An 11,612-nucleotide genomic window follows, 5' to 3' on the forward strand; every position below is an offset into this window, starting at 1 on the left:
TTAAGCATCAGAAGTGCAAAATAATTAACAAAAGGAAAAAAAAAAACACACCAAAATTTACAAACATAATTACACCCAAATATCAAGCTTCTTACAAACTTTTTAAACAGGGAGCATAGGGCTACAATCTATTTCCCTTCTATGCAGAGAGACAGAAATAGGCAGTCATAAGAGACAAGAAATACTGAACATTCAAATCCATCCATTTTCTTCTCCAGCATATGGTGTCACAACTGAGAATACCAAACAGCCAGCAGCAATCCCAGAAAAAGAGACGGGGTTTCTTCTGTTGTTGTTGAACTCTGACAAACATTAAAAATTTAAACCAGGGAGCATTAGGCACAAAATCCCTTTAACTTCAGGAAATATGTTTTGTAGGAAAAAAAATCTCTTTGTCCCAGCACAAAATGCTTAGCTATAGCACAAACTCTGGGTGTTTCCACAAGAGCAAACTATCACATAGGAAGTCTCATCTGACTGTTTCATAATCACTTTAAACCAGCAAAAATACAATAATTCTGAAAAAAAGAATTTGCTTCTCCTTTCCTTTGAATGCTTGCTCCTCCCAGTGCATTAGCACAAATATTTATGGTCCAAATGGCAAACTGAACATTATTAAAGCTGAACTTCGATTTGTAAACCCTAAATACTAGCTCAATCTGGATCAGCTCCTTGATTCACCTCAAAACTCCATGAAATCTTTTGCCATAATCGAATACAAAACAATGAGACAGAAGCAGGCAGGCAGGGGTGAGAGACAGAACCACAGAATGGTTTGGGTTGGAAGGGACCTTAAAGATTATCTAGTTCCAACACTCCTGCCATGGGCAGGGACATCTTCCACTAGGCCAGGAAGCCCCATCCAACCTGGCCTAGAAGTGTTAGATCAAAACAGTCACAATAAGATCTCACCAGGAAGATCTCAAAAGCAGATTCTCCCTTTAGGTAAAAGACTCACAAATCGGACTGCTTTCATAATAGGATAGTCTAAGTCATAAATCTTTGATTCCATTTAGCAGATTTCTTTCCGAGACACGCAGGCACGTCACAGTTGCAACCAACTATGCACCCAATAGTTCTGGTTAATCATACCTAGTGTTTTAGATGAAGAAGAAAAACCGGTGACATTTCTAGAGGTCTTATTTGCAAGGTTAAATGATAGAACACTCAGTATGCCTGCAAAATCCAAGTGATCTACATTCCAACAGGCAGGAACCTACACCTTGGAAAGGAGTTGATTGTTCCCAACTTCCCTGAAAACCTGCCCGAGTCTTCATTTTCTTTTTTATTTGAAAGAGTCAGGAAGAGTTCTTAGCCTTGACCACAGAAAACCCAAAGCTATCAGTGCATTTTAGTTATGAATGAACTTCCAGGATTAGCAAAGAAGATGAATTAACACAACAGAGAAAATAACTCAAACAGCAGGGCAAACTGCAAAATACCTATATTGTGCTTGAAAAATGTTAGTATTTTAATATGAGATGCATAGAAGTGATATGAGTTTAATCTAGTCCCATAAAAGAATTAAATCAAACACCTAAGAAGTAGTTTGCAATCCTCACAGATCCCTCCTGAGAAGTTATTCAGCAGAAAGTTTTACAATTACATCAATATATTCAGAAGTTAGTCATCTTTGGCTATCTGTAACTTATTTTGTAAAAAGAACACAAATTATATGTACTTAAATAGACGCATAATAATAAACTACTATAATTCAATCTTGAGGTTTACACCTTAGTAAAGTCATTTAATATTAAAGCATTCTTTTTTTCATAGCTAGCAATGTAATTAACCATTCAAGGAACCCTAGTTAAATACTGTGTAATACAATTGCAAAACAACTATTTTACTGCTTTTTACACATGCGTTCCTGAAATAACCACCACAAGTTTTCCTGAATATTGCAAGAAATCCAGCAATTTTTTTGCAGAACACCTGTCTACTCAATAGACTTCTAGTAGCATTCTGTCATGCTACACATACTACCAGGTAAACAAGCAACTAAGATGCTCATACTACATAACAGGATCATTGCTACTCATGGACAAACAGTCTGAAACTTCAAGTTTTTCTGATTGCTTGACGTTTCTTATAGTTTAATAAAAATTCAGATTATGATTATGTAACATGTTTACATAATTCACAAATTCTGCTATACACAGAAATAACTTGCCCTACAAGTTTAAGTATACCATATGCTTGCTGGGAAAACAAAACAAAACAAGTAAAACCCTCAATAAAACCAACTGCAGCTAAAAAAAAGGAGAGACAAGACTCAGGGAAAGCAGACAAAAGAAAGGTCTAAGAAGTCTAAACACATGCCTCCTAAGCATGTAGAGTTTTCATTTTCTGAACAGACTAAATAGCCTGTACCATAATTAGTTTCATTTAAAAATGAGTGCAGCTTACGTAAGGATGGGGCAATCATCATAACCATTTTTACTGATGGCAATACAACAAACAGTGGCAAAAAATGTATATAAACGTGCTCAGTTTGCAAAGTAGGATTCAGGAATTCAGTCAAAATATCAGTAGCATTTATAATAAATTACTACCGACAAAGTTTAAACTCAAGTATTCTGTGAATGAACATGTGGATATAGTAGACCAACAGTTATGCTCAGGGAAATTTATTCAGAGTAGCCCCAAGGCAGAAATTTGCCACTGTCACAAGAACACAACTTTTACCATAAGACACACCTGTATTTTCTGGAATCTGAGTTCTACCTCATAATAAAAATATAAGAACATGAGTTTCTAAAATGTTAATGTCATAACTACTGTTTTCCTTCCTGAATCAAAGACTATAAATCAAAGAAAAATACTTAAACCTTTTTCTTTCCCTCTCCTCCCCGGTCTTCTTCTAGCGCTCTAGGCACTTATGAAACCCTTACCTTTTGGACCTTTCAAAAAAATAGAGACGTTAAGAGAATTCTTTAGACTTCTTTGCAGAAAGACGGACTAAACAATGATCTATGATTCAAATTTTAATAGGAATCAATGGAAGGGAAAAAAAAACCAACCAACCAAAGAAAACACAACACAGAAAAGGACTTTTTTTTTGTTGTTTGGCTTTGTGGGTTTTTTTTAACTGAATTCACAGAAGAATAGTCAAACTTCTTTTGATCCTTTCCTGCCAGTTCCCTAAGACCACTTCCCCTTCACGCACTTCTTAGAGATATTAAGTGCATGAACAGCAATCCCCACATAGAACACTTCTGCGAGTCCAAGACTGGCAATAAAAAGTTTTCTCCACCTCCCCCAACCACCAGAAGTGTAAGCAGAATTTTCTCTTTGAGAAGATATGGGTTCCTTTAAATGCAAGAGGAGTAGGAGTTCTTCCCTCATCTTTTCTGTTTTTTTCTAGGAGGGGAATCCTCCATCAGACTGAAGACACCTGTCCACTAATGCTGTGCTGTGACTTCTCACTAACAGATGTACATGAGAACAAACTGCACCAGGACTTCTGAAAATTAAAAGCCCAGAACTGAACTAGCTAAGAACCAAACAACACAAGCTGCTGCCTCTGCGCCCTGATCACATCTTGGGTAACATATGCTCTTAGGAGACCTGTCATGCATTTTTGTTACAACTTTTACAGAAAGTGGTCTCAGTTAGGGAAAAAACAGCTTTCAAGTGACTGGGTGTTCCTCCAGAAATAGAAGTACTGTTTGTCACAATACCATCGATGTCTGTGTTGTTGGTACTAGTGCCTCGCTGAGTAACAACAGGAAAGATCAGTGAAGATCCCTCAATGTCCACATTACTATAGGAAGATGTCATCTGGTTAATGGTACTAAAAACATCAAGACCTGGTGTATAGAGTTGCTGAGAGTAAGTCTCTCTCTTGTCTTTGGAAAACTTAAGGTTTTCCTCTACAGAAACCACTAATTCATTTCCTTCTCAAAGACCCCTTACTCCTAGATGAAGGAACTCTATTTCAACACTTTGGGGACTTTTTGACCCAATTTCTCTCATTTTTTTTTTTTTTTAATACAGTAGATGATCATTTCTAAAGACAGATCAAAAAACCTGATCTTACTTAGGTCTCTCTTAGGTCTAAGGCTACCTTCAGCCTCATTTACCTCAACTCCCAAATCTGGAAAAGGATTGGCACATAGAACGTTTACTTGACTTGGAACTTTCTTCAAAGCAAAAGAAGCCTTACTGATCTAGAGAAAGGGCTTCAAAAGCAGAGGCAGATTTCATTTAAGAGGGTCTACATTCTCCTATTTATAAACTTAATTCTGCTGCAAAAGATATGATAGAAACTGCTTTCCCCTTCTGTCCCCTCTTCCTTTAAACTTTGAACTTAAAGATAACCATAGTAAAAGAATATGTTTGTTACAAAAAATGATAATAAGCTCAAACCAACACAGAAGGAAGCCGGATGTGAACCGGGACTCACCTCACTGTCACTACCTGCTACTGAAAGTGGTACACACTAAAGGCTAACATCTTCAGTATAGAAGCAAGAGAAAGTCCAAAACTGCATACATCATCCTGAACAATTATTCAAAAAGCTCATAAGATCACAACACATGAAGTATTTGCAGACCAACAGTGAGATCTGTTTTGAAATACCTTTATAAAACACTGATGCTCATGAAGAAGGAACAGCAAGCAAACTTTTATAACCACATTTTCACAATGCTTTCCTAACAGCAGGAAATGAAGCAGAGACCCAGACTAAAATAACTGTTACACCATTTGAAACTTACTAATGAGTTGCAAAATCCATGCTAATCTACAAAAGCACTAAAAAAAAAAGTGTGTCTTTTTAAATATGATTTCATATAAGTGTTCCAACTTCAGTTACAACACTTACTCAGCAATTCCAAAATTACTAAAGTCACATCTGTACACTGTCAGATCACCTAGAAGCTAAAACTTGATTGTACCAGGAAAGGACCTATTTCATTAGGCATTTCAGTAGAATTACCCACAAAATAATAAAAAGTTTTTACCACCTTCAAGTCAGCAGTGGGAAGAAAGACAATATTTGATGTAGAAGTGCTTACTAGTACAAATTTATGCTATTAACATTTTTTTCAGCAAATATGAAGCAACGAAGAGAAACTGAACCAAATTAACACTTTGTCATACCTGGACATTTCATTTCTCATCTGACATAGCAGGATTACAGTGAAAATTACTATTCAATCAAGATAATCTTAAGAATTTCAGGAAAGAAAGGCAGATACATTCAACAGCAATGCTCCACAAAGGACCTAGGCAAATTTTACATTCCTTTCATAACTAGCACAACATACAGATAAAAAAAAAAAAAAAAAAAAAAAAATCAAAAAACAACAACAAACCAACAACCCCCTCTACTTGCTCTGAACTATTATTGATCCCATGCCCAATGCCAAAAAAACAAAGAAAACCAATCCATGACTCTTTCAAGTGCTAGGAATAAGTGTCTACAGCTTCAGTTAAGTCAAACTATACAAACTCCCCAGAGAATAAAAAGAATTATACTTGACGATTTATACCAATGTGACAAATGCTATGACATACATAGAACAAAACAAGCCTTTTGCCAGCTATTTTCGGTAAGTCGTGACATTGTAAACCAGTACGAATTGTTCAAACAGATGAGACTTCAGTACAAATTAACTTAAAACATAACCAAGGGAAAAACGAAAGCTTAAAGCTGCAACAACATTAAAATACTAGCACTGTTGTGGAACTTGTTACCAAATCTGATAAGAAACAGTCAACACTGAATACATTTTAGAAAAGCATCCAACTTTTTGTCTGCCACAACATCCAAGACAAATACTGATAGTATGAGAATGTTTTTCTAAAAGTAATCCTAGATTAACCATAATTTTACAGAAATTGATCCACTTTTCAAATTAATATACACTTCAGTCGATATACAATTTCATTTGAAAGCAAGTATTTCATTAAAGTGTATTGCATCTGGAACATGACTGATTGGACATATTCTGCTGAAAGGTGTTTTTAAGAAAACATTCTTAATTATCCACCAGCAAGCCCACCGGCTGGTAGGAAAACATCTATACTTAAGCTGTGACTGTCAGGTTACTGAACACTACTATAGAAGAACGACCTTTATCTCTATTCTGTAGCTTTACTGTTTGCTTACAAAGCCATCCTGCTTTATACAAGCCCCAGAAAGGAGCAAAAGGAGAATTTTCCTTACAATAGAGGTAGGCTAGCACAAAACCTGGTAATACATTGAAGATGCTTTTAAAATACCACTACTTTAAATTCAAACCCTGAATAAAATAAAGCCCACCTGGAATTCAAGACCTAATGCTTCTTAAGAACACAAAGCTGTATATAACCTTAACAGAGATGACATTTTTCACTTTTATACTGTAGTGCTATGCTGGCTATTACGAAACAGTACTTGAAGAGGGAAAAGCATTCAATGTAGTAATCAATGGGGTGTAAGAATATTGAAATGCTAGTTCCACTCTGACAAACTGAGACACAGAGCGTGATCTATCTAGTATAAGTAATCTTCAAAAAGAGAAAAAGAAAAAACAAAACATTAAAAACTCACTGTTGATCTTTATCTGTATGTTTTATTAGCAACATTGTAACTTTGTCTTATCTTCTTATTACATACTGAATTTTGCTAGATGTATTTCAGCTTCTCATGTCAATAAAAAGGCTTCAGTGATACTTTTTCTGGTAGTTGTGCACATGTCTCTTGTATATTAATACCACAGTGCCACCTTTTAAGCACTGACTGACACAATACAGTCACTGACCAACTATCCACCTAATACAGAATAAGAGATACTCAGAATGGATACTCGGTACCACTGAACCATCTACACTATCAGGTAGGACTTACATCATTTGTCTGAAGCTGGAGAGACAAGTTTGCATAGCAAAACTAGCATATCCACAATTTGAAAGCCTTTCAAACAACAACTTTGACTAATTCTTTAAAGTCTGGCAGAATACAAGAACCTATTCTAGAAATGTTTTCAACCAACACCTTCAATGTTTGCATACAGGAGTCTAAACAAGTATTTCAAAACCCTCATCTTTCCATTTAGAAATAACGTTTCACGCATTCGAATTAGTACCATGAGATCACCACACATTCAATCTCAACAAAATGATTCCTGGTCTTTCACAAGAACAAGACAGGTAATATCACCCTTCAGACAATATTTTAGTCTATGGTGCCCATACAAAAATAACAGTCTAAAGAAAATTGACATTATATAGATAACTAAAGTATAGCTTCAGCTTGCAAAATAAAAAGTCAAATAATACCAGAAATGTTTGGCAGGGATTTGAAAATAATATCCTAATATCAGTTGACTGCACTACGCAGCACCACCAATTTCCAGTTTAGCTTTATTTTTCTGTTTGAGGAAAGACAGTAACAGGGACAGGAAGAAATACTGTAAAACCACGGGTCACAAATATTTCTACCCTGTAACTTAAAACACTTGCAGTCAAAAGTAGTCCAAAAGGTGCTTATGAAAATGTTTGAGGCTTTGTATAAACTCTCTCTTAGTTTCACTCTCCATTTGATGCCTGCCTTTTAAGTGCACCATATAACAAAGATAACTTTTTCACTGAAAATACCTTTACTTACATTTATGTGCACCCACACAGGTACATAAACACCAGGCACTGCACCTACTTCAGCTCACAGCACTAGGAAGAAGAGCATCACACAGACACTCCTAGAGCAAAATGTGTTGTATCACAGTTGAGTTGGATGACTAAGCATACATAATAGACTTGACATTACCTAAAATTTACTAGATTTGATCATTTACTCAATGTTTGGATCATCACTAAAATATCTTGGGTGTTAAAGAAGTAAATTGAAGGCTTTTGCTTGTATTGTTAGTGATTTTGCTAGAACATTGTAGCTGCAGAAGTAAAAATTTGAATTACCATCCCACTTGATGATGTAGCTTAGAAAAAAGCTCAATAAAACACCTTCTTCAGTTTCGTGTTTATTGTGTACTGCAGTACATAAAAAAACATGTAACTCTGACCCTAACCAAGAGTACTTTTGCAGGTCATACTTTGAAGCTACTTATGCTATTTAAAAATACATACGAAATGAATCATTGCCGGTTTAAAGTCAGGAGAAATCATCTACAGACCAGTGCAACCAAAAACTTAACTTCATTTAGGCACTACATAATTTTTGGGAGGGGACAGAAAGAAACACGTTATTACCAGATAACCTGAAGAAATATATTAATGTATTGTCTTGGACAACTTCAATGGAATCCTTTACCATTAGGACTACTGCTTAGAATTACTTCTCTGCAACTCAGCGGACAGACATCAGCACAGACCAAAGTTGGGTGGAAAAGACGACACATTTTCACAACACCTATTCAACTTATCTTGTATTCCTCAACATGACGACTAATGGAAGGAAAAAGGAGCCTTGATGACATCCAGGAAACAACAAGAAAGAATGGACACAGATCTCACAATACCCTCTTTATATTTATCTGCAATGACTTATAGTAAAGGTTATGATGCAAGCCAGATAAAAACACATCATAAAAGTAAAGGTTCATAATAACCATCCATCACACTTATCCAACTCACTGTACTTGAAAAATATTTAAGACTAAAGGCAGACTTAAATGCTGATTTTATTATCCCTTACTAATGCGTGTAAAATTTGATACATTAGTAATTTTATGTATGAACTGAGACAGTCTATATATACATTAATACGGGCTGTTATAGCATTCTTCAGAGTGCTGCTATTAACTGACAGCATTCACAACACAGGACAAAGGGCAGGCTTTAACAAATGTTGTGAAATACTTTATTTTTAAGAATCCTGTTCCTCTCTCACTACTAAGAGGAAATGAATTTAACATTTCTTCTTTTTACATGAAATATGTTAACTGAAAATATAATTGAAAAGGGGCAGAAGAAATTATTCTCTTCTCACAGACCTGGAAAACAAAATTAAAAGTTATCAGAACAGACACTGACCTTTGACCACGCAAGCTTTACCTGTAAGTTTTAAGAGTTCTTTTATACTAAGCCCTTTGAAATCAGAGCTGGTCAAGTGGACCTGTTACAGAACGTAAGCCTATAAATAATTACTACTCAATTTTGTAGCAGTGAACACCAACACTAAAAATAACAGACGCCTATCAATACATCAACAGGATGGGTTGGCCTATCCACTCTCAATATTTATTTAGAATGGAAGAAGAGGGGAAAAGGAAAGCTACCACATAACACCAAGCTGAAAAATCTTGACATGTAGTTATTATAAAAGCAATTATAAAAACATTACAAATAGCTATCCTTTTAGCTAATTTATTTAACTAATACTGTATTCATTAACTATAAAGATATTAATAGAGTAGTAAGAGCATCTTCAAATTAGTTACCACCAAAACCTTCAAAGGCAGTTTTAGGCATATCTACCTGATTATGGTGTCTTGCTTTAAGTTTTTCCATTACCTTCTAGTGTGGCATACCTGTACCATTCCACTTTTTTGGTGACAGGAAATCCCTACCAAAATCCAAAGTATAGTTACTCTCAAAGCATCTAAGCAACTACCTTTCCTCTCCTTGTTTTCTCCTTGCTAAAGGAGGGAAAGAACAGCCAACATTACACTACAAGTCATGCTTGAATGAGGGGAAAACACACCAACCACACAGTCAAACACTAACACTGGAACAGTATCAAGTCATAAATAAGAGTAGCACCCTTCCACCATATCCACCTAGATTAAAAAACAAACCAAAAGAAAACCCAAGCTATTCTTCCCAACAGCCAGTACAAAAAAGCAATAACATCTCAAATCTGACCTAAAGACAAGACTCTGGACAGAGCATAACTAAGGCCTTGCTACCTTTGGGGGCCTTCTATCTCCAGAACCAAACCACAGCAGCAGCAGCAGCATACCGCAGCCAACATGTCAAGGAGGCAGTAGCAGCTCTTTCACCTGTGAATTTATTTGGGTTTTTTTTTTTTGTTTTTTTACACAGCAATAACAGCACCTGCAGCCCAGCAGACACCACAGCCCCTGCCAAGTGGACACCTGCACAGGACCTCCGGGCAGCCAACCTGCCACCTTCTCCAAAGGACTCCAAAAACAAAGCCCAAAGTTTCCCCGGGTCGGTGCGTGGGAGTGCGGCAGCAAAACAAGAGCCAGGATCAACACCAGCACCCTCCCATCACCACACCCCGCACACCCCCGCACACCCCGCGGATCACACACACACCCCCCGCCCTGAGGCCCTCTCCCTCCCCCAGGGCACCGTCGCCCTCCGGCCCGCCGACGGGAGGGCGCCACCTCCAGCCCCGCTCCCAACCCTTTGGCCAGGCGGAGGGTGGGGGGGATAGGGGTCACCCCACCGCCGGACGGAACGGGGCCGGGGGGGGAGCAGGGAGGTGTCACCCGCCCCGAGCCTCCCTCCCTCCCCGACACGGCGCCCCCGGCAGCCGGCAGCCCCTTCCCGCCCCCAATTTCAGCCTTCACTCCCCCCCCTCCCCAACACCAGCCCCCGGCCCCAGGGCCTGTCCCCCCCTCACCGTGCTGCGTTGGGGGCTCGGCTCCGGCGGCGGCATGCCCGCCCGCCCGCCCGGCCCCTCGCCTCTGCCCCGGGCCTCCGGGACAGCGATCGCTGGAGGCGGCGAAGGGGGGGGGGGGGGGGGGGGGCCTTGCGGGGCGCCCCGCGCGGGCCCCCCCGCTCCTCCTAGGCGCGAGCCGGCCGGTAAGGGGAGGGGAGGAAGGCGCGTGCCCCCCCCCCGGTGCGGGCGCGCGGAGCGGGAAAGGGGGGGTGGGGGGGGGGAGGGGACGTTCTCCGGGCGGCACCGGGTCTCGGCGAGAGGAGGAAGAAGGGGGGAAGGGGGGAGGGGGGGGGAAGGAAGAGGGGGAAGGGAGCGCGGAGCGCGGCCGGGAAGCGCTTCCGGGATCGGCGGGCTGCGCCGCACGCTCAGTGCGGGGCGCTGAGGCCGCCGGGCGCGCGGCGGCGGCGGCTGGGGGAGGGGCCCGGCCTGCGCCGACCAGGCTCCGGCATGGCGCGGGCCCGCGCGCCGCCGCCGGCTGACCCCGCCCTCGCGAGACTTGGCGGCGGGGCGTGCAGGGGAGGGGGGGCGGGGGTTTGAACGCGCGCGGTAATCAGCGGCCGCCGGGGGAGGCGGTGGGCGGCTGTTGTCCGTAGGATCCCCTCGTATTCCTGCTTCCTCCGCCTTCCTACCGCGGGTGTTTCCTCAGCTCGTTTAAGTGAAGGTTTCTCAGAGCCGGTTTCGGCTGGTTGGAGGCCGCCCGGCCCGGCCCACCGGGGGTAGGGGTTCGTGAGGGGGCAGCCGGGCCGTGTATGGCGCACAAACGGAGGAGAGGAGAGGGAGAGGGAGAGGGAGAGGGAGAGGGAGGAACAGTGATGTGCCCGTGGCAGCCCCCGGGCGAGTCGCGGCCGTGCCGCCGTGGAGCTGCGCAGCCCCGCGATGCTGGCGGGGCCTGGTTGGGGCAAGCGGGCAGCCGGGCCCTGGGAGGCAGAGTGAGTGGGTGGGAGGTGGCATCACTATGTAAGGGCTTACCCCTTGACAGAAACCTCTTTCTGAGCACGGTTATTGAAATTTTGGGGCCTTATTTTCTCGACTATTG

At 41.0% G+C, this 11,612-nt stretch overlaps 1 protein-coding gene across 6 annotated transcripts in view; it reads right to left on the reverse strand.

Annotated features, from left to right (window-relative positions):
* Positions 1-10,621, reverse strand: part of TAB3 (TGF-beta activated kinase 1 (MAP3K7) binding protein 3) — a 52,632-nt gene extending 42,011 nt beyond the window's left edge. For all 6 annotated transcript variants that reach the window (XR_008466396.1, XM_054201237.1, XM_054201229.1 and 3 more), the window contains exon 1: positions 10,538-10,621. The gene's annotated coding sequence lies outside the window, so the exon portion shown is untranslated. The remainder of the gene's footprint in view (positions 1-10,537) is intronic.
* Between the last annotated feature and the right edge of the window lie 991 nt (positions 10,622-11,612).

Source organism: Rissa tridactyla, chromosome 1 (genome assembly GCF_028500815.1).
Source record: "Rissa tridactyla isolate bRisTri1 chromosome 1, bRisTri1.patW.cur.20221130, whole genome shotgun sequence".
NCBI lineage: Eukaryota > Metazoa > Chordata > Aves > Charadriiformes > Laridae > Rissa > Rissa tridactyla.